The sequence below is a fragment of the Tachypleus tridentatus genome, chromosome 2, assembly GCF_004210375.1.
Source record: "Tachypleus tridentatus isolate NWPU-2018 chromosome 2, ASM421037v1, whole genome shotgun sequence".
NCBI lineage: Eukaryota > Metazoa > Arthropoda > Merostomata > Xiphosura > Limulidae > Tachypleus > Tachypleus tridentatus.
In genome coordinates this window covers 93,504,549-93,528,712 of record NC_134826.1, presented here as the reverse complement: position 1 = coordinate 93,528,712, position 24,164 = coordinate 93,504,549, and the positions used below count along the sequence as shown (strand labels likewise).

Sequence of the window (24,164 nt, the reverse complement as noted above, 5' to 3'; positions counted from 1 at the left end):
TACACTGAAGTAAGTATATTTTAGGGATCAAGTGGAAAGATGTGAACAGGGCCACTGTGTTTGATTCAGTACATTAGCCATATTTTGGCAAATAGATCTAGAGCATGTCAATAGAGGTAATTTGAGTTTCTAATTTGTACAAAACTATAAACTTGGTATTTTGAACCACTACTGCATTCAACATACTACATGACTTACAGAAATCAACATTTAGGTGTGTTCTTTTAATATTTGTTTTAAATTAAGAAATTAACTAATGTATAATACTAAAATTTGAAATATAATCTACAGTATGATAGCAAACTTATTGACATAAATTTATAAAACTAGTTCAATAAGATTTTATAATACAATTCAGCAAATTCAATAACACAGCCTCTGATTGATTGATTTAGTGTTTTATGGAACAAAGTAGCTAGGCTATCTGCACCAAACGTCCAGTAAAAAGGTAAAAATAAATGTAGTAAAATACATAAAAGGGAATGAAGGTAAAACAAAACATCATTGAAAAACAGAAAAAGCATAAAATCAATGTTGACTACTAGTCTACAATGTTAAGAGAAAAACTACAGTAATTCAAGTTGTAAAGGACTTTCTCTAGCAAAATGGTAATGATCATAACCCGCCAAGAAGACTAACAGGTAAGTACAAGAACCACCGTCAGCCACCTGAAGTTGGTCTTTCCAGTCCTGGTTCCAGGTTATGTGTCATTATGGCCAGTACTAAAAGGTAAAGTAATAAAAGTGTTAAATGACATGCAGCAAAAGTGTAATAACAGCTCACCAGGACGACTAACTGTTAGTTCAAACAGCAGCATTAGTCACCTGAAGTTGGCCTTTCCAGTCCTGGTGTTGAGTTATTTAATGTTCTGGCCATTTTACAATGTCAAATTGAACCAGAGAGATTGAGACTCTGAAAACAGAACCACAATTAAAAAGGTGTAATGAATAAATATCAAACACTTAAATGAGGTTAAAAAGATTAATGGCCATTAAAAAACTAAAAACTTTATCAAGGTGGACAGTGTCACCATCACCAATAACACTGTCCAATGTTACAGACAAACCCTGGGACGGAACATGTTTAAAATAGTGCCGTCGTTGAGAGTCGTAACGATGGCAGGAAAGCAAAATGTGGCTTACAGTGATTTGAGTGTTACACAAACTACACACTGGTGCATCAGTTCCAGATAAAAGAAAACAATGAATTAAAAAACTGTGACCAATGCGTAGTCTGGTTAGAACAACTTCTTCCTTCCGAACCTTACGAAAGCTAGATGGCCAAAGTCCAATATAGAATTTTATTTGAAAAAGCTTGTTGTCACGTTGCTCACTCCAAGTGGAACTCCAGCTGGCACAGAGCTGAGCTTTGAATACAGGACCATAGTCTATGTATGGAATACGCACAGTGGTGATAGTGCCAGAGCAGATAGATTTAGCTGCCATGTCTGCAAGCGCATTCCCGTGAATACCAACGTGGCCTGGTATCCAGAAAAACCGGAAAGAAGTAGATGTTAATGAGAAATGGGCCAGTCGGTTTTGAATATCAGCAAGAACAGGGTGTGAGCCAACGTGAAGTGATTCCAAGGCCAGCAGAGAACTAAGGGAGTCAGTATAAATATTGCAGTCGGAGTACTGCTCAGCTTCAATATGATCCAGGACAAGAGATGTGATGTACAGTTCAGAAGTGAACACAGAAGCTGTAGAGGGGATTCTGCGAGCAACCACCAAACCGCAACAAACCATGGCAGAGCCCACAGAGTCACCTGATTTTAAACCATCCGTATAAAATGGAATAGAAAGGTTGTTCGAAAGATGTTCAGTAAATAAAAGACGGTACTTTCAATCGGGAATATCTGCCTTTTTCAGATGACTTAAAGAAAGGTCACATTTGGGGGCTGTAATAAGCCATGGGGGGGATGGGCTGACCAGTGGATTCTGCAATGTTTTCCAAGGACAGACCCAATTCATCCAATTGCGTCTGGATGCGAAAGCCAAAAGGAGCAATGGCAGATCGTCTGTTTTGAAAAAGTAAGGCCCACTGAGGAAGGAAAACACATCCCCAAGTGGGATGCTTTGGTAAGGAGTGAAGTTTCGAATAATACAGTAAAGACAGTTACAAACGACAAAGGTGCAGAGAAGGTTCATGAGATTCCACGTATAAGCTCTGAACTGGGGACGTGCGGAAAGCCCCAAAGCAGAGTCGAAGTCCTTGATGATGAATGGGGTCCAGCATCTTTAAGGCCGAGGGTCTGGCAGAGCCATAGACCATTGATCCATAGTCGAGTTTTGAACGAATAAGAGCACAATATATCTTTAACATAGAACATCAATCCGCTCCCCAACTGGCAGTAGAGAGGACACGGAGGATATTCAGTGCTCTTGTGCATTTGACCCGTAGCTGCTTTAAGTGTGGTATAAAGGTCAGCTTACAGTCAAAGATAAGTCCCAAGAACTTGGTCTCAGGGACCACTGGCAGCGAAACTTCACTGATACGGAGTTCAGTATCAGGGTGGATACCCGGTTGGTGGCAAAAGTGCATGCAAACAATTTTAGAGAGAGAAAAATTAAAGCTGTTAACCGTAGTCCACTTCAGTACACAATTGAGGGCAGTTTGTAGTTGCCACTCAATACATCTCATGTTCGACGACTGACACAAGTCGTCAACATAAAGAGCCCATTTGCAACAGTGAGATGGAGTTGTTCAGTGATGGCATTTATCTTTATACTGAAAAGTGTGACACTCAAAACACAGCCCTGAGGGACCCCAAGTTCCTGTACAAAATAACGGGAAAGTGTCGAACCCACACAAACTTGGAATTTCCTGTCCATTAAAAATTTTTAATAAACATGGGTAAATGGCCACGTAACACATATATATGGAGGTCTCGCAAAATGCCTTACCTCCATGTTGTGTCATAAGCCTTCTCAATGTCAAAGAATGTTGAAACAAGATGTTGGCATTTCAGAAAGGCTTCTCTGATTGATGTTTCAAGTCTAATTAGGTGGTCCGTGGTGGAATGCTGTTGTCAGAATCCACACTGGTGGGCAAGAGGAGGTTGTTTGATTCAAGGAACCAAACAAGACAAGCATTAACCATCCTCTCTAAGGTCTTACAGAGACAGCTCATCAAAGCAATTGGACGGTAGTGTGAAGGAATCTTGGGATCTTTCCCAAGTTTAGAGAAAGGTAAGATAATAGCCTGGCACAGAAAAAACATTCTGCTGCCAGATCTGGTTAAAAACAATTAGAAGAATATCAAGAGAAGCAGGACAGAGATAGTGCAGCATGTCATAGATGTACTGCCAGACCGATGAAGGGCCATTTTCAGTTCCACCAGTGTAAAGGGACGATTATAGTAAAAAAGACAGTCAGTTCAAAAGGAAAGAGGTGAATGCTCTGTCCGAATCTTGATGGCCAAGAAGGTGGAGGAACAAGCAGAAGTGCTAGATACTCAGCAAAAGCTTTCACCTAGAGTATCGGCTATGCTCCGGTCATCAACTACCTCTTGGCCATCAGAGAGTAAGATGGAGAGGGGGACAGAATTGTAGTGCCCACTGACCTTTCAAATCCTGTCCCATATGACCTTGGAACTGGTGGTTGAAGATGTGTTAGTTGTGAACTTAATCTAAGATTCCTTCTGGCTTCGACATCTCACCCACCTAGAATGTGCACGGGCCCATTGGAAAGCTATGCGGTTAAAAAATGTTGGATATCTACGGAAAGTGTCCCAGGCCCGTTTTTGAGCTTTCCGTGCCAAGTGGCAAGCAAGATTCTACCACGGACGAGGAAAGCGTGGAAAACGTGTCGAGGTTTTCGGAATACACTGAGCAGCTGCATGTGTAATACAGTCAGTTACCACTGCCACACAGCCGTCTATTGATGGCTGATTCATGATGGCAGGATCAAGTTCTGTGAGAGCAGTGAAAGTGGACCAGTCTGTCTGATCCAGCTTCCACCGGGGTACGCCGGTAGGATGGCATTGACCACGGCCAGTCTCTCTCAAAAGTATAGGAAAATGATCACTGCCTAGTGGATTATTGTCAACCCTCCATGAAAAATGGGAAAATAATCAAGGGGAGCAAACTGAGAGATCAATAGCAGTAAAGGACTGACTAGGTGCATGAAAGTAAGTGGAAGAACCAGTATTGAAAAGAGAAAGATTGTGATCAGAGAGCATACGCTCTACAGAGCGACCCCTCCTATCAATAACAGCACTTCCCCAGAGGAGATGATGTCCATTAAAGTCCCCCAGGATTAGAAAGGGAGACGGCAACTACTCAACGAGAGCATCAAGGTCTGATTGATCATATATCCCTCCTGGGGACTGGTAGAGAGAACAAACAGTGATGACCCAAGGAAACACAGATGGCTACGGCCTCCAAGGGTGTGTTGAGTGACAAAGACAGGGTGGGCACATGCTGATCAACCAATAGTGCCACCCCTCCATGTACTCATCCATCATACACCCAGTCATTTCTGTACAGAGAAAACTGCCGATAGGTGACTGTATCAGCAGGTTTTAGAAATGTTTCTTGGAAGGAAAGACATACAGGATGGTATGAAGAAATCAGTGTTTTGATATCATCCAGATTAGAACGTAAACCTCGACAGTTCCATTGTATCAAGGTGGCCATTTTTAAGAACGGGTAGACGAAGTGGCTGGAGAACCCTTCTGTTTACAATGTCTTTTTTCCTTATGGTTCTTATTCGGAGGAGGTCTATCGACCTCCAAGGATCCTGCCCTGGGTCGATTGGGCAAGTCTTTATTGTTGGAAGGGTATTTCAGTGACTGAGGATGCGAACGAATGATTGTTTTGCATCATGGGGTTGAAGAAAAAAATGTATCAGAAGAAATGCTCGTATTTGAAACCGAAGGATGTGGATCTTGAGATTTGTTGGACTGTATGGGAAGAACAGAGATGGGTGTAGAAGTCGATTCATCAACCTTTTTAACCATGGAGGTCAAAAGGCTTTTCATTTGTTTTGAAAACGATTCTCTTGGAGGTACAGAGAGATCTGTCTGCATTCCCACTGTAGTTGTGGAACGAAGTGCAGCTGCATATGTCCGAAATGGAGTGGCGGACAGCAATTTCCGAGCCTCAGAATAACTAATGTTATGAATCGTTTTCAAACTCTGCACCTCTTTTCCCTCCAACCATTCTGGGCAAGAACGAAAGTATGAAGGGTGGAAACCATTGCAGTTGACACAATGTTGGTCTGTGTGAAACTCATAGGCATCGTGGTCCTTGCCACCACAACGAGCACATGTCAGGGAACCACGACAGGACGTCTTTTAGTGGCTGAACCTCCGACATTGGAAACATCAAAGAAGGTTTGGAATGTATGGACATACCCTGCATATTAGATAACCTGCTTTGATGGTGGCAGGTGCATGTGATGATGTTAATGTCAAAACGAGGATATTTGTTGGCAGTGTAACTCCGTCTTTGTGAGTGGAGATGCGCCTCACTGCAGAAACTCCTTGAGTGGAGAGACCAGCAAGAATCTCTGACTCTGTGACATTCTTCAAATACCTCTCAACAATAACTCCTCATGATGAATTCAAGGTAGCATGAGGGGTAACCTCAATAGGTACATCCCCAATTGCCTTTGAATTCAAGAGGAGTTCACTGTGTTGGGATGTGGATGTTTCAACCAATATGTCTCCAGATCGAAGCTTCTTTACTGACTTTGGAGAGCCAACAAGTCCCTCTAGTACCTTCTGAATAAAAAAGGGGGACATTTGCCCTAAAGATTTTTCTGAAAGAGAATGTAATATCAGAAAATGGGGTACAAGTGTTACATAAGTTGAAGATTGCTGCTCAGAGTCTTCAAGACGTGGTCGTTTACCTACTAACTGTTTTTTCACTATTTTATTTAAATTTTTTGTTGGAGGATCCATAGGAAAGAAGGAAAATTTTGGTACCCACTGACCCCACCCACCATGGAGCCCTACGAGGGGACGCACTACAATGTCATGCAAGGACATTGCAGCAACTCCAGGGTTTCGTGAGCACTATACCCAAACACCAGCATCAGACACAATGTCCATAACACCCATTGAGAACTTCTAACACTGGTACTTGGTTGACTCTAGCCCAAGTAGACCAGCCGATTGACCCAAGGGAGGCCACTCAAAGGCCGCCCATCTACAGGAATTCAAGGCCAAAGTGGTGTGTTAGGGTTGGACCCCTCAACCACCAGGATCCTCTCCTCCCCTTCACGGGTTGCCATACACGGCAAACATGTAGGTGGATGTTTAGATCTCAGAGGAGGTAAACTGAAAGAACAGAACCTTCCCTGGGAGGTCCCCTCACCACGTACAGGAATCCACACCGAGGGGGACAACCTCTGCCCAGTGTCCCATCGCAATAGGGTTACTAGGGATACAGGAACACAGCCTCTTTAACTCTCTAATATATGCTTAAACACACAAATTAAAAGTCCTACATATACAGTTTTGTACATAAAAGTATAAAATCATAAATATAATAATATTCATACATAATATTCTGCACCTGTAAATAAAAATATGTTGCAAGAAATAATAGAGTACTACATTTTATTGTAACGCTCCCATATGAATGATGGAGGTAACAGATTTGGGTGCTGAGAGGTTAGTTTGAAGCTGAGGGATCATCTGGATCATCAGAAAATTCAGCCTTAAACTGCAGTGAAGTAGATATAGACGTCAATGGGATGGGGTTAAAAGACATTTAATCAGCTGACTTGTACTTGATAAAGTCAGTAATTTTCAGATGTTTGGCTTTCCTCTTCAAATCTTACAAGATTTCTTTGAAGGGTGCAAGAATGTTATTTAACCCTATTTTTAAATTTAATGCTCCTCTCCATTATGGGATTCATGTCTACATCCATTTCAATTAGTTCATTTGCCTTGCATACAAAATGGGCTCAGCATCTTCATCACTGTCACTAGAAGCTATCAGTGCTTCAAGTTCTATATTTGTTGGCTCTTGGTAATGGTATTCCAGCAGCTGAACCATCTCCTCATCTCTCATATTATCAAACTACCACCTCTGATTTCTTTAGGGAATCGCACAATATCAGCAGCTTCCTTCACAACCATCAGAAAACCCTTGAAACTGTTTGTGATTTCAGGCCAAAGATGATGCTAGCATGTATTTGTGCTGGATCTTTCACTTTGTCCAGTGATTTACAGGATGGATGTGGTATTGGTAGGTAAAATGAGATTGGATGAATTGCAATGTGTCAAGGTCATGAACAGAAATATTATCTAAAACTAGAAGAATTTTAGAGCTGAGGTTCTTCTTTGCCAAGTATTCTTTGTCTTCATACAAAAAGTGATTTTACAACCCATCACTGAATAATATCTTAGTTACCCAAGCCTTTTTATTTGAACACCAAATAAGAGGAAAATATCACTTATTCTTTTCTTTTAATGCATGTGGGTTTGTGGAGCAATACACTAACACAGGTTTGCATTTAAAGTCACCCGATGCATTTCAGCAAAAAACAAAAAAGTAAGCCTATTCTTAAACCCAGATGCTACTTTCTAATTCTTGGTGACATTCGTTCTGTTGCCTATCTGTTGTATTAAAAAAATGTTAAGGGGCATATAATTATTCCTTAATGAATTCTTGAAGGAGTCGTGACTTGAGCCGTGTAGCTGCATCTTTATTGAATGATCCAGATTTACATTATGCAGGCTCAAGCTCTGCTTAAATTTGACAAAATAGCCTTTATTTGCCTGAAATCTAGTGGCAGCCACAGCACTTCCACCCTCATTGGAGGCTATGTATTCATACAAGGTAGACACTTTCTTACTTTCAGCCTTTGTTGTTCACTAATCCACATATTCAATAATTTCTCCATTTTTAACAAGAACAGATTCCTCCTAGGTATTTGAGAAACCTTAGCACTTATAGGAGCAGAAGCCATATCATTTGCATGGATTTTTTTTTACTGCTCCTAATTATACACATGGAAGACAGATTCATGCCATATTCCAAGACTATGTACTCTACACTTATCCAGCTTTGTAACTTCGCATGACCCGAATTTTCTCAGCTATAAAGTCATAACTTAGTGGCTTTTCTTTGCCCCATTAATGCTTGGAGATGCTTTACATTTCAATTACATATTGCTACCTGAGAGTAATTATAAAAAGCAGCAAAAATGGCACAAATAAATTGATTACATGGCACTGAACTGAGCCTGATCACTTAAAAAAATGATAGAGGTGTAGTGAGGCTCAGGTAGCTGGAGACTTTTCATTTTTATCATTATAGGTATCCTTTACTGCACATGTCATACGGTTTATGTATATTACATTCAAAATCTTTATTAAACTACTTTTTTTTTAAATACCAGTTAGTAAAGCATAAAAGTTCAGCTAATAATCCATATCTTAATGGTATAAAAGTTTTAATTTCTTAATTCTATAAGACAATATCTGAAAAAATTAATGAATTTCTCCTAGTGTTATACACAACACATTTTCACTTGGTATCTTTTCTACTTCAGAAAGCTGCTTAATGACATTCTCGGATTAACAACAAGCAAGATAGACTGAAATGTTTCCTACTACCTGTAAACTTTTTATATTTATATCAGGTAGGTATCAATCCAACAAATAATTAAAGTAGCCCTGCTTGCTCGGTACTTCTTTTCCCAGACTCTTCACCTGCATTTTCTTGCAATGATTTCTGAAAACCTGACAGTTGACTGCTCTTAGTGATACTTTTCATGATGTATGTTTCTGTCACTATTTGTTTGGACTTGGTTGTTTTCTGAATGGTTCCTTGTTGGAAAGGTTTTGCTACTTTGCTGTGATAAGAATAACTTTGGACACCATTTATCCTTCATATGGAGATTATGGAGGACCTTATGCCATTGTTTCCATAATTTAGACAGCAGTTACAAACAATATAAAAACAAGGTATGAGAATATCATTTTTCCATACCTACTGTCCATATGACAATTATAAAAAAATGCAGGTGTAACCAAACAACAGGTATATTGTCTTTTTTTTCCCGGTACTCATATTGGCAAGAGTACAACAGTGCTGTTTAAATCTGGATATTCAGTAAACTCAAACCCATATTCTTTCTCCTGCATCAGTGAATTATTTTCTGGCAACACAGAATTTCTGTGCTTGTCTGTTTGGAACAGAGATTTGGGTTTGAGTAATGACAATAATTATTCTTCAGTCATCATATTATTTCTATCTGTCAGTAAAAAAACAATTTATGAGTTTGCTTAGAATTTGTAAATAAAAAATCTATAGTTATAATAACTATTTACTTGAAAGAACCAACAATAAAGATATCAAAGTGGTATGGAAATACAAAGACCTTTTAAAACATAACTGGAAAATATATTAAGCCAATTTTGTTCCAAATAACAATCACCTATATAAAATGCTTATATTTGAATCAAAGGTTTATATGTATATAGATCAATATAACAATTGTATAACAATATCCTGGTTAAGTCTTGCAGTCAATGATATAAAGCTTCAGGAGTTTATTGTTTATAACTTCTAATAGAAATGCATTGCTGTTGGCAAAAAATAACTACTTATACTAGTGTATCAACTTACATCTCCACTGGTCAAACATTACAATACATGAAAGAATCTTTAGAATAACAGTATAACTTAAAGAAACATGATATCAAATAACTATCATTGTTTATTTAGATATTGTAAATTAATTAATTGAAAAAGTTAGTGATTATAACTTTTCACTACATATCAGACATGGAACTGAAAGTTAGGAAACAAAAGAACAACATACATGAACACTTACTGCAACTTGCTAAGTAGCATTTTTAACATACATTTACTTTTTTTATAATTTCCTTTTGATAAAAAAGTCATTTTACATTTCTGATGTTACATAAATAGAAGCATGTTATTTTTTATAACTCCATGCCCACAAAAACTAGATTTAAACACTGAAAAATCACTTTTTATGTTAAAAACATATTTTAGGACAACTAGATACCTACCAATGATATATGTGTTTTAGCAGAAATTTGTATTTTATAAACACCTAATTCTCATAAATTGTAAGAAATTATTAGCAGTGTATTAGTAAATGCAGACTAGTTAAAAAAACAGAGCCCTTGAAACTGATATGACAATTACACAACACTTTCTGTGAGAACTGTTGCAACAATGATTAGTTATTAACATTAATTTTGATTGATAACAGTAAAGAGTGTACACTTGCATTTTATAAAATACTGTATGGTGATAGTGTAATTAATTTACAAGAAAGGGTTAATCAGTTGTACACATTTATGAATAATCACTGAAACCCACAATTTATGAAACACAAAATTATAAAGGAAAAAACATTAATTAAAAAAAATATATATAACCTTATCTTGTTGTGGAAAATCAATTTATTTCTATCTGATAAATCATATAACTTTCTTAAAAAATGGTGTAAAAATAAATAATTTGTAAAAAATATAGTACCACTACTTAAAGCCATCAAGAATACAGTTGTAAGCATAAGATTTAAGAGCTGAAAATGTTACTTATAGGTATGCTGCTTTCGAAATATCTTTAAAAGGAGAAGAGGAAAATTGAGCTTCCCTGTAGATTCTGGATTCCAGAATTTCACAGGAAAGATCTAATGGTGTGAAAGATCTGGTCTCTGTGTATTTAGTTATTCTTTGTTTTTCTGTCAGTTGCTTTACCATTCAATATTCCAGTAACCCAAACTTTTCACACATACATTCCTCTAGTACATTACACAACTTTCTAACAAAGGAACTATGACAAGAAAATAAAACTGTGCTCATTAAAATACTTACACACTAATTAAACTACTCAGGAGGAGAACATTAGAAAAAATAAAATAATATTAAAAAGTTTGTTGTGGACATAAAAATACGTAATAAAATACACAGATATCATCTTAATGAAATAGGTAAATCCACTGGGAGTTTCAGATGCCTTTCATAAAAAATTAATAGAAAAAATGAAATCTTGGTTCAAAGTGCAGCATCATCAAAAGCATTTTATAAATGTAGTATTTTTATCATTACCACTGTGTGAAACCTAGAAAAATACACTCCTGTATGGCGAGGATACACAGGATCAAATATTTGCTGCATTTTAACACGTGTACAAGAAAACATTTGCAATGATGAATTCATCTTTCATCCATCTACACTTCCATAAATAATATGATGGAGTCCAGCAGAGCAATTTAAAAATTTTAGGTTGTGACAAAGATAAAAGAAATAGGGAAAAAATTAAACAAAAACTATATTTTTTTAAATATAATGAATAAATATATGGCAAATAATTAAAGACCTATTATTACAATTGTTGACATATTATCAAATCAAAATTAAGACATGAACAGAATTTTACTTTCTTGGTTACTTGGAAAGTGTTTGAAACAACACTCTGAATATGCAACATGAACTGGGTGAAAATAACAAAGTATCATAACCTATTTACAAATTTAGTAGTATTAACCAATTAATTTTCTATTCTCAGTTAGTCACATACAATTACTAAAAAAAATCCATGTTACAGAACTATGGCCGAGTTCAAGTTTATGTTTACATAAAAGAAAAAAGGTAATTAGTATAAATCACAAAATTAAGCTCAGTGAAATGTGGTTTATGAAGGGCAAGAAACAGTTGTACTTTCAAAATTAGCAAACAAAGCTGCCATTTAATTCACTATAAGTAACCAAGTCCAAACATGTATGCTCAAGATCCAGTGAAGTAAAACACACACACACACACTAATGAATATTATTATTTTTGACATAGGGGGATGCATTGTCATTTGAGTTTTGCAGGGCTTGATTGCTGGAAGTGTGGAGAGAGGAGAGACTTAAGGTTAGTACACTGTTTACAGGTATACTTGACTTGGAGTAGTTACACTGAGTCACCCCCAGGTATCTGGGAAATCCACGAACTGAAAAGAAGTCACTTGACTAAAAGCAAAGGTTTGATGCAAAGCTGTGTCAGTGGCATAAACAATTGAAGAAGTCATATGTAGATGAAGTAAATGTTGTGCTGAGTGATAATTATTGAAGATCAATCTAATGTAAAGTGATTCACGAAAACTGGAAAGTACATAAATGCAAAGAAATGACACTATGATGCACCTGAGGGTTGTTTAATGATTTCAACTTACATTTTTTATCTCAAGATATAAAACCACTAATCTGTTTTCCATTATGAAGGTTCTGCCAGGGTTTATGCAAAGAAAAGCAACAGCTGTTGTAGAATTGCTACATCCATTTTCTGTAAATATTGAGGAAGTTTTGGCATCCAACTCCTTTACTCATGAACACTGGTGGCAAAATAGTGCATCATAACACCTTTGTCATAGACACTTTTCTTTTGCACATTAATCTTCATGTGCTCTCCACTTTTTGCAATGTTCTAATAATACTGCACAAATTATGGATTATCCTGCATAAATTACCATTATTACTAAGTTCAACATGAATTAGATCCTTAAAGACTAAACAGTATATGCATCATTTTGCTAGCATAGAAAGTCTCACGCCTAAACTGGTAGAGAATCTCTATAACCTTCATTTGAGATGCTATACTGTAGCTAAAATCTGGAGAAACCTGTATTTTATGCGACTGACTCTCTCTCAGATTGGTGCTTTCATGTTGATTAACAGCAATCACAGAAAAGTTACAGATGAAGGAGGGAAGTGGTGGGATAACGTGAAATTGTTTTTTCTGCTCTTGGTTGATAGAAGTGGTCTGATAAGGCATTACAACAGTATAATTTAAGAAAGGTTGCTTTAAAGCAGCTGGGTGAGTGATGGGAGTATTAACAGTGTTATCAAAGCCTGATCTTTGTCTTCAAATGGTGCAGGGGTAGGAGGAGCCATTTCCAGTTTTCTCTTTAATGGATTATTTATAAATAAATAAAAAGCATGTGAAAGGGCACAGAAAATAATATTTCTATTACAAACCAAGTAATGTTCCCTCTAAATGTCCTTTACACTGACATAGTTACATAATCTACTGAGCACAATTTTTCTTATCCTTGGATAAGCTTACATTTCAGAAGAATTCTTACATTAAAATAATTCATTAGTGTGTTATTAAAATTGTACAAGTGCATTGAAAACAAGGCATATCTCTGTGTATATAGTTTAACACTAAAATCACAAAGGCAACTGCCAATTCTGTAACACAAAACATAAGTAAAACAAGAGCAACTAGAGAGACTGCATACACTTGTTCCACCTTTCCTTTTCATGCATTTATATTTGATAACATCAAATAAACCTTTTAGAACTCAGAAAATCCTTCTCAAATCCAGAATAATCAATAATCTATTTTTTGTAGTGTGATGAGAAGTATGATCCTTAATGTGCTCTTTAAATTCGATACAAATTTGACCACACTTTACAGAGTTATTATTAAAATAAAACCATAAAAATGCCATCTCCATATTGTAAAAAATACTTCAAAGTGATCCAGACCAAATTTGAGGAGGACTATTTCATATATTTCATACATTGGTATATTAGTTTTTGAGATATGCTTGTAGAAATACATACACACATACACATGGACCCTACTGCAATAACCTCTCAGGGGCAAGAGTAATAACCAGCATTTTTTTACAGTTAGTATCATGAGCACAAACTTACTACAGCAGTGAAATCAATTTCTCTAACTCAAATATCTGCAAAACCATTATATTCTAAATTAAAAACATATGCAGAAAGTAAGAGATAAAAGCAATTAAAATTTAATTGAAGGTACTGCTAATGTTATCCATGTCTCTCTCAGCAGAAACTGACACAGAATAAAATAAGCTACAACTAGTAAGGTAATGGTGAGTGGCATGACTTACAACATGTATGCAACTTAAACAGTACTTGGGACAGTGGTATAGCATTAACAATTTGTATGAATTTGAGTAATTGTGAATTCTCATTTTAGGGGATGGTAAAATAATGACTATAACACAAGTTGAAAAAATGTACAAAATATAAAACATTATTTAGGTAACAATATCAAAGATATAAAGAAGCTGTCTTTATATAAATTTTATATATATTCCTGCAAGAGTGGAAATTTTGTAATGTTACATATAAACATCCAGGTTTCATGGCAAAGAACACAGACGACAGCAAACATGCTGGTTTGGCAACTGTCACGTACAGTGGATATTCTTGCATTTCACCTTAAAGGGAAACATTTCTGTTAGTTAATTTCGAAGTTAATGGGTATAAATTTTTATACAAGAATATTTCTCTAGTGATTCTGATATTAAACATACTATTTATGCTACAAAGAATAAATATAAGAATAGTATAATGACATGTATACCATAACATATATACCATATTTCATCTGGTCATATTTCCATTAATATTTTGTTTTTTTCCCTCTTAGAAGTTGTGTCAAGCATCATTCATCAACACCTATCAAAATAACTCTAAATCACCAGTTTATGAGATGACTTTCTATTGACCCTCCTAGGCTGGTGTTAATAGTAAAGTAACAAAAATTGTATTATTTCATAACTCATGACAGAAAACATTAATTTGCTCCAGAAATGTGTGTGAACTAACAAACAGAGATTTCCTAAATATCTTCCTTTTACAGAAAACAAACCCCACAGAAGTAAATTTCTCTTTAAGATATGTACTGATAAACAAACATACAGTCTTATTCTTTGTGGGTTTTGTAATGTTCCAACATAAGTACTACTCAATAAAATTTACTTTGTTCTCTCAAGGTAATATGTATTGAACTCGTAACAAGACACTAACACTAATTTTTAACAGGGAACCTTAAAGTAACCATTTTCTTATTGACTGGTTGTTCCCTATTGACATATTTTGAGGTGTTAACACTGACCTTTAACATAGAAACTGTTAACTAGTTTATCCTTGAAATTTCAAGCTCTACCAGTATAAGGTGTTAAACTTTGACCTTTAACCAAGCAGTTGTCAAATAACAGATTTGGTCTTTATATCCTGAGCTCTACTGGCATATCTTTAGGTGTCAACAGTTTGAATCAGGAAGACTGACAACTAATCATCACTGTTAGATTGTTTCTGCAAATAGAATCTGAAAAGAGAAACATAATAAGGAAATATGCCTTACAATATAATGTTGGTTAAGCTTTGTCTTCATTATTTTAGGATTAATCTTTGATTACAGGTTGGGTGGAGTCCATCCAGCTTGTAACCATGAAAGTATTCATGAATATACTTATACAATGGTTTTTAATAAGTTATGCACATTTACAAAATTTTGCAAGTTACTGTTAAACAATACAAAACTTTCATCCACAAAATATGTTTTTGAATTAAATAAAGATTTTTTAAACTAAAGATCATATCATAAATTTTTTTTTTCAGAATGTTGACTACCCAACATGCAAAGCAATCTCCATTTTTAAGATTAAAAATTATATTGTGCATCAGAAAATGTTCAAATTTCACATGTGAAATCTTTATAATCTCTAGATAATTATTAAATGTTTTTAAAAACAAATTTTATATTTTATCTGTTGTTTTCTCCATTGAAAAATAATCTCTATATGTGCAAGTAAATTTTACTGATCACATGACCATTATAAAAAATTAGAAAATAAATATAAATTACACTTTTTTCTTTATAGATTGACTACAGATTATAATTTGAAAACTATAATGTTTAGTCTAAATAGTTTAAATGGCACAACATTATACATATACATATATATATTATATTGACCTTTCAGCCATTGTTGGCTAACATCACAGAAGTTACAATGATGCGGCACACATGCACTTATGTTACCATATCCAAGAATATAAAACTGATCTTTACCAAGATGTGTTTTAGTAGACTAGCATTTTATAAAGTACAGTCACACTTCAGTTATAATGCATTATATATGTATATACATTACTACATACAAGCAAGTTTTTAAACTTTTCTGAAAACACAGACCAATAAATAAGTAAAATCTAGTTATGATGTATATAATACAATTAGTTTTTAAGGTTTTTATATATATACACCAAACAAATCATAAATAACTAAAAACTCAACTTACCAGCACGAAGGTTTGTCTCGAAAGAAAGAGATGAAACTGATATAGTTGAAAATGACTGAGAAATCTGCTTGGGGGGAACATTCTGGGTTTTTGACTGGTTATTCTCATGTCATATATAAAAGTAAATGTATACAAGGGACTGTCTCCATAAATGGAAAAAGATTAAGAGTCACTGTCTTTGAGTTGGTACATGAGTGACTTCTTTGCAAATAGGAAAGATATCTGGTTCTTATTTTATATTCTAGCTTTTCAATATTGGTAATTTGAGTTCCAATTTCTTAAAAAATTACACAGACTTTGTATTTTGACATCACAAACATCTAATCTGAGCCAGGATTGCATACAACATGACACACAAAAATTGATATTAGGTGTGTTTCTTAATCTGTACTTTTGAATTAAGAAATTAAATAATGTATTATATGAAAATTTGAATTATAATATACAGTGTGATACTAAACTTAATGATATATATTTTCATAAAATAATAATTCAATAAAATGTTGAATGTGAGTCAAAAACAATGCTATGGCCTTTTACCTATGATACATATTGAAAGGATTAATGAATTCATTTTTAGCTACGTTACTTGAGAATATTCAATTTTCAACTAAACTGGTTAGATTCTACAAATAAAACAACAATCAAATAACTTACGGCAAACAAAATTGTAAGAATGTATTTTAAGAAGCATTTAAACTTACAAATTAAACATATTTATGCATACACATTTCCACAAGTAGCTGTGTCAAGGGATAGTTCTGGTAAACATTCATTGTTTTGAACTCTGACACTTCTGCTGCCTATCTAAAAGAATCTATGCATTTCCATGTAGAGTCCTGGTGACCAATTAAGAGAATCTTTTATTTTTTTTTACCTATGCTACAGTACTGTACATGCCACCTACCAATAGGAACATAAACTCTTGACAAGAGTTTTGGAAAATAGGTTAGTCTATATTTAATTTCAATCATCAAGGGAGTTTCATACTTTATATGGATGTTACATAATCAAAGATACATTTTGAAATTTTGACGTATTTCTGAGAAGATCACAGAAGATCATCGCACCCATGAAACAAACTTTGCATCATTGTGCTGAAGGCATTTTGCAGGAAATATTCAATGACAAGAACTCTGAATTCAACCAATTTAGTGATAATTCAAATGCAGAATATGCAGAGGATTCTGAGGAATATAGTGTATGATGAAAATGAAAGTGACACAAATAAGAGCTATGAATTGAGTGATGCAAACATAAAGGGTATAAACACGTGTTAATCAAGAAAGACCTTAACACTGGTGGTAATAATGGTGCTACATCTATTCCACATGAGCACCTAACCATGAACAATGTCATCCCAATGGTAATCAGAGCAGGAGAAATGAAAATCAGGTGGAAAACTGTAATAATGTAGACAGAGACAGACCTCCACCTGTATATCTGTTCAAATGGTACACCAGATGTAAACATACAGTTAAACAATACAAAGAGCTGTCTTGAATGGTTCAAACTGTATATTACTGATGAACTAACAGGCAATGTTGTAAAAGAGACAAATTTTTATGCCACACAATTTTTACAGAAACAGCAAGATTTGAAAAGATTTTCTCATGCTAGATGATAGAAATATTTGTTTCAGACACACTCTGGCTGTTTTTGCCCTTCTCTTCAACACTGGGATTGTAAAAGAGCTGAGATTCAGATGTACTGGAGTAGTGATAAAAAATATCTACCCTTCTTTATTCTCAGACTACATCAAGGGATAAATTTCTACCAATACCAAAGTTTCTCCACTTCAATGTACTTCCTAGAAATTGTCAAAGTCAACTCTGTAATATTCAGCCAATTTGTGATTACACTGTAAACAAGTTCAAAACTGTATATAACTAAAGGAAAAAAACTATCCTTAGATGAAGATACAATCAAATGGCACAATTTTATAATATTTCTAATATTTTATGTTTACGATCTGCAAAATTCTGTCAAATAAGAGTATGTTGTTTTAGAGCCTGCTCGTGGATATGTTTGCAACTACAGCCTCTATTGTGATGTTGGTAAAATGCTTCAACAAACCTGTTATGGTATCCTGGAATACCTGTGTGGGTGTGGCTAGAAAGTTATATAACAATAATTGTTATACTGGTGTAGCTCTATTCAACATTTTGCTGTTAGCTGAACAAAAAATTCATATGTGTGTGTGGAACAATGAGACTGAATCAAAGTGCCTCTCACAATCTGTAGTACAAAGCTGAGAGAATACAGAAGGGCAAGTGGTTTTTTGTCAAAGATGAAGATGTATTAGTGTTAGTGTGGAATGACAAATGCTCAGTAAAATTTATATTCACACTTCATGATTCCAGGATTCTGACAGGAAAGACAAGAACGATCAGTCCAACTAAACACCAACTTATGTGCTTGATTACAATAGACACGTCTCTCACTGACACATCTGATCAAATAGCAAAATACTATCCTTGAACATGGACACCAAACAAGTGAGCATTCAGGCAAATCCAGAAAGAAAAAAAAACTCAATGCTGAATTTCAGAATGGAGATGATTTATGACTCTGGCAGAAGCTACCCCACCCATATCTTCATCTGATAATAAAGAGGAAGCATTGCAAACAGTGGCAAATCCTCAGACACTGAAAATGGATCCTGCCATATGTCTAATTGGTAGACTCAAAGAACATGACTTGGTGACCATGCCAAGAACCAGTAAAAAGAAATACCTTGTTAAGCAATGCAGAGTTTGCAGAAGAAAATGGTAAATACTCAGAAATGAAATTATATTGTAATATTGTAATAGAAGTGTAGTCTCACTTCACCAAAGGAAATGCTACAAAAGACACCATGTGATACCACATTTGTACACATTTCTGATCAGGTAAAGCATGTACACAGAAGGTATTATTATTTCAAGTGATTAATTAGGTAGTTTGAAATCATATTTTTTCAAAAAATGGTGAGTAAAAAAAGAGGCTAGCAATGAAAGTGTTAACAAGTGTTGGAAATAAGATATTTTAACCTTTTAAAAAGCTGGTAAGAGTAGAGTTTCTACATGAAATGTAGTTTTGCTGCTTTTGACCTTCAGTGCACAGAATATTGTTGACATTGCCAAAAGCAAGCAGATCCAAACAAGGTTCATTCCCAGAGAAAGACAGACAGATAGAATTGAATAAATTATTGTATTCAACATAAAAATTTCTACATTCATCTCAAGTTACAAAGACACTTATATTTTGATATAAACTGTAGTCCACAATAAAGAGGTATTTTCTACATTTCATGTTACTTTGTTTTAAAAGTAAAATCTTGAGAACTTTAACTGTTGTGAAGTTACATTAAGGAAGCTCAGAGTTCTCACAAATATTGTTGCACTGTTTGTCATTCTACATAGGAGTTATGCTCTTTTGGTAATGCCTCATTACCATAGGGTTGGTGGAATTGATAGTGTTGATGCATCATATTTTGTTTCTACTTAATGGTGAGAAAATAGGACTAAGGACACAAAAATAAATTTGATCAGGGTAAAAGTCATCTTCAGCTAAGAATGAGCTTTAAAATAAGATGGATTTGGATGTGATGGAAGAAATAAATTTGAGTTTATGAGAAGAATGGATAAATACATACTCTTCAAAAAAAGAAACGCAAAAGGCAAAATTTGAGACATATTGTTAATAAGTTTATTCCGGGGTAGTTCTGTGTGACATGTGTGAAACTTTGCACATTCACTGCTGAACATCCAAAGTCTGCAAAGGCAAAGTCCACGCTCACTAGGTGAAGTTTAACGTCACTCAACGTCAATAACGAGTATGCCCCCCCGTGAGCATCAATAACTGCTTGGCATCTCCTGCCCATGGAAGCAATGAGATGACAAATCACATCCTGTGGAATGGCTGTCCACTCAGCCTGCAAAGCTGCTGCAAGCTGAGGTAGAGTCTGCGGTTGAGGTTGTCGCCATCGTCGGTCCAACTCGTCCCAAAGATGTTCGATGGGGTTTAAATCTGGTGATCTGGAGGGCCAGGGAAGAACGTTGATGTTGTGGTGTCTCATGAAAACAGTGGTGAGTCGGGCTGTGTGAGGACGGGCGTTGTCATGTTGAAAAACGTCGTTGACATTCACCATGATGGATTGCACATGGGGCCTAAGAATCTCGTAGACAGTTGCGTATAGTCTGATCAGAAATCCTACGCAGCCCTGGTAAGGTTGAGGCAGTAGACGTTGCAGTGGTGGTCCTATCCTGAAGATGACGTAAACGGATGTAGCGATCTTGTGCAGGCGTGGTCACACGACGTCTGCCAGATCGTGGATGGTCACGGTTGATCCATGTTGTTGGTGACGATTCCATAGCCTTGTGATGGTGCTTGGGTGGACATTCACAGCTCTGGTAACATCTGATCGAGATTCGCCTGCTTCCAATTGACCAATGGCATTGTTGCGTTGTGCTTCAGTCAGTCTTGGCGTAACTGTATTGTGTGTCGGTGGCTTAACACTGAGCTATGGAAACCGAGAACCCGTCACTTTTACAGGGATTTTGCACATATTGCACTTGCAGAACATGCAGATCTCTCAAACAAATTTATTGGACACGAATGCGTTTTGGTGAAAAATCCGATGTTTTCCTCCATTTTCAAAGTGCACAACTTTTATTGTCATTTTGGTCTGATAATCAGTGCCTTAACACGTATAACATCACATACTCTGAGCTTGTAACGTTATTACATATATTTCTCTTTAAATAACAAAAATATCCCTTTTGTGTTTCTTTTTTTGAAGAGTATATAAACGATAAGGACTATCTGTAAGATTTTTTGTTGTTTTTAGTAATTTTAGTAGATTGGACAGCCTAGATGGATCAAGAAGTCCTTTGTTGTCCCTAAATATGTTATAAACTGTAGCACCAACTTCCAAACACACACATACACACTTATTTTAAAATGGGTATCCACTGCTGCATATCTTCTTAAAGCCAAACACTTGTTACTATTTCAATTTGAATTTTTAGCTTTTTACAATAAATATTTAATAAATTTCATAAGTAAACTGATCAGAAACACAAATTACAGTAAAGCATGCTTATCTAGAATTAAAATAAGAGTTAAATCCCTTTTCAAATGCAACTACCACCTGTGATTTAGCTTCAAGGAATTCAAGACAAAACGTGACTCCATCACATTCTTCTTTGACAGATAATGGTTAAGATCTTACTGCAACTTCTGATGGGCATTCTATGCCTTCTGTCACCACTGCTACTTTGTACTTTAAGAAATAATAAAATTTAGATTATGCAGTAGAAAAACTACAAGCCACAAAAATGAAAAGATAGTAAAAACAGCTAATTAGTATAACAAGTGACAAAGAGTTAGATTTTTTTCACCATACCACCAAGTTTTTTATTTAATCATAAGCTCAATAATAAAAACAAAAATTAGTTATTTTTGTAAGTATATACTTACATATTAACAGAAAAAAAAAGTTCTTTTAAGATCTATTTTATTCCTGCATAAAATATACCCAATAAATAAATGTTATATATTTGGATTTGTGTGTGATACATATACTACTTCAATGATATTGCAGCAAAGAATATGAGTGCTTTTGTCCAGTGTTTATAATATGTTATTCAGAATAAATCTCATAGAGGTCACAACAATCAAAATTTCCAATGCTATCTACAAGCACTGATTTTATATATATATATATATATATATATATATATAGTACATAGTAACATCCAAACAAATTTGGGCAAACAACTAAAAACATGGTAAGAAATACTTTGCCTGAATTAACTCAAGCAAGTATGTTTGAAACATTGAGAATGCCCAACTTATCTCAGGCAAATCACTAAAGTTGGTATCATGTGTTAGATCCTATGGCTGGCATCAAATTTGCTGAAAAGTTTTAATTGTACCTTATGTTTGATTAATGGTACATCACTGTTTACCAGTAGTAATAATATACAGTATAATCCATGAGCTAGTTGTACATCAGTCTTCAAAATTCTTACTCTTAGTATGAATTTGTGTTACTTGTAGAAATACACTGTACAGTAGTACTTCTCAACTGGATGAACGGTTCATCCATGGATTACTGAGATCAGACTCAGGATGAATGATTATCATAAGTTATACAGTAAATTCAAGAGCAGAAAACATCATTAGTTATTACTGTTTATTCTAATTTTACTTTAGTTTTGTTGAATTCATTCTAGTTTCAGTTATTTATAATTAAGTTATGACAAAGAATTTTGCTTTTTCAGTAAGTACTTTGTCTTTTTCAAACTGGGTTGAGTAAACTGTTGTGAAAAGCTTATACAGGTGAATAATATTGGAAAAGGTTGAGAGGCATTGCTCTACGGAACCACTGTTATAGCTGAACATGCAAAACAAAGATGCAAGTCTTTGGCCTACTTTTGAAGTTAAGATTAGACTTCCACAGACTACTAGTTTAGTCATGACTGCCAATTAAAGCTTGCAGCACCATAGTTGAAATACAGGACTAAAAAAATTTTACAAAATAGTATTTAATCCAATGTTTGGGTTAAAGGTACCACTGCCACTCATAAAATAAAGTAATCCACTAAATCAAGACCATGTCTTATTTGTATACTGGTAATAATAAATATTCATTACCAGGTTAGTTAATATCAAAAGAAATGCTATTAATATTACTAACAGCATTATTAACAGTACATAATAATAAAACTTTAGACTAAAGACTTCTAACTTGTTAGTATAAATATTTTCTTCTAAATAACCAAAGCTGCTGGATGTGAGCAATAACTGAAGTTTTAAGTCAAAAAATGTTGCTAAACATAAATCAAATATAAATACAAAATATAATAACTATTATCATAACATATAATATTTAACTCATTTTTATTTTTAAAGACAAAAAGGAATCTTATGAACGAAAGCTACTTATATAAAGAAAAAAATCAAATCACTAAACCCTTATAATTTAGAATTAAATTTCTGTAAATAATCACAAGACTCATCTTAAACATTAAAGTTAAGTTAATGTTAACATAAAATTTGCTGCATCCACCACACGTGAAGACAGCCGAAAAAAAACATCCTGTTTTTAGAAAAATAAAAACTGTTAACTGAATCAAGGAAACTGTTCAACCAAAACATAAATATCTTTTTCTTTCATTCCAAGCAATAGCAGTGTCAATGGTACTAGTATTAATATTAACTATTATCACGTTAAGGTTTTAAAATAAACACTACTGTCAGTAGTACTAACAGTAACAGTGTTACCTATCACACACAAATAATATTATTTCCCATTAGCTTCTCCTTGTTCCCATGATCAATATTCAGGTCTTGCTAAATGGACCTGGCCTTTCCAGGTCCATTTAGCAAGACCTAAACATTATTTAGAACTATTCCTCCAATCCCATTAGCCCAGTGTTTCACAACATACCACACTGCTTTACTCCCTTAGCAATCCCAGGCTCTTCCAAATCCTCCCCACCCTTAAATCATCATGAATAAATTATTTGCATCATTATACTTTATTTTTACAATAATAATTAATGAAATTCAGTCTACAAAACAAAATAATTATTGCCTAACAATTAATTAAAGGTCATTATTTGACTAAAAATGAAAGGAAATAAGAAGCAACTTTTATTTCTACAAAACAACACAACACAAAATTTAACTGAAGGTGATTATTGAACAAAAAAATTAAAGAAAAAAACAACTTTAATTTCAGAATTACAATTTAATCTCAGATTTCCAATGGAATTATACAATTTTATTGAGAACCTTGAGCCTCGTGCTATGCAACTAAATGAGAAAATCGAGGTAAAAACAAGTCAATTTAGCTTAAAGATTGCCACTCTCACAAATATTGATACTCCCTTTCTTTCAATATATCCACAACAGCACTGACGGCACATTCAATCAAAATATGTTGTCGGTAATGACACTGACTTCAGGATCCAGCCACATCAATTGTTATTTTGCAGCATGGATCAGTTTCATGCTGTCATTGCTTTATAAGTCCATCAACTTGTCGATTGGACCAGTCCATAGCCAGACCCTCATTGTTTTTATAATTAAAAAGAAATGGCTGAGTAATCCAAAATGG

General features: G+C 34.8%; 1 long non-coding RNA gene across 1 annotated transcript; it reads right to left on the bottom strand.

The window, feature by feature from the left end:
* Nucleotides 1-10,411: 10,411 nt before the first annotated feature.
* LOC143244569 (uncharacterized) lies at nucleotides 10,412-21,427 on the bottom strand. The gene is made up of 3 exons (XR_013025206.1): nucleotides 21,189-21,427; nucleotides 14,866-15,078; nucleotides 10,412-14,185 (listed from the first exon to the last, which is right to left on the bottom strand). It is a non-coding gene; the product is annotated as an uncharacterized LOC143244569 (long non-coding RNA).
* Between the last annotated feature and the right edge of the window lie 2,737 nt (nucleotides 21,428-24,164).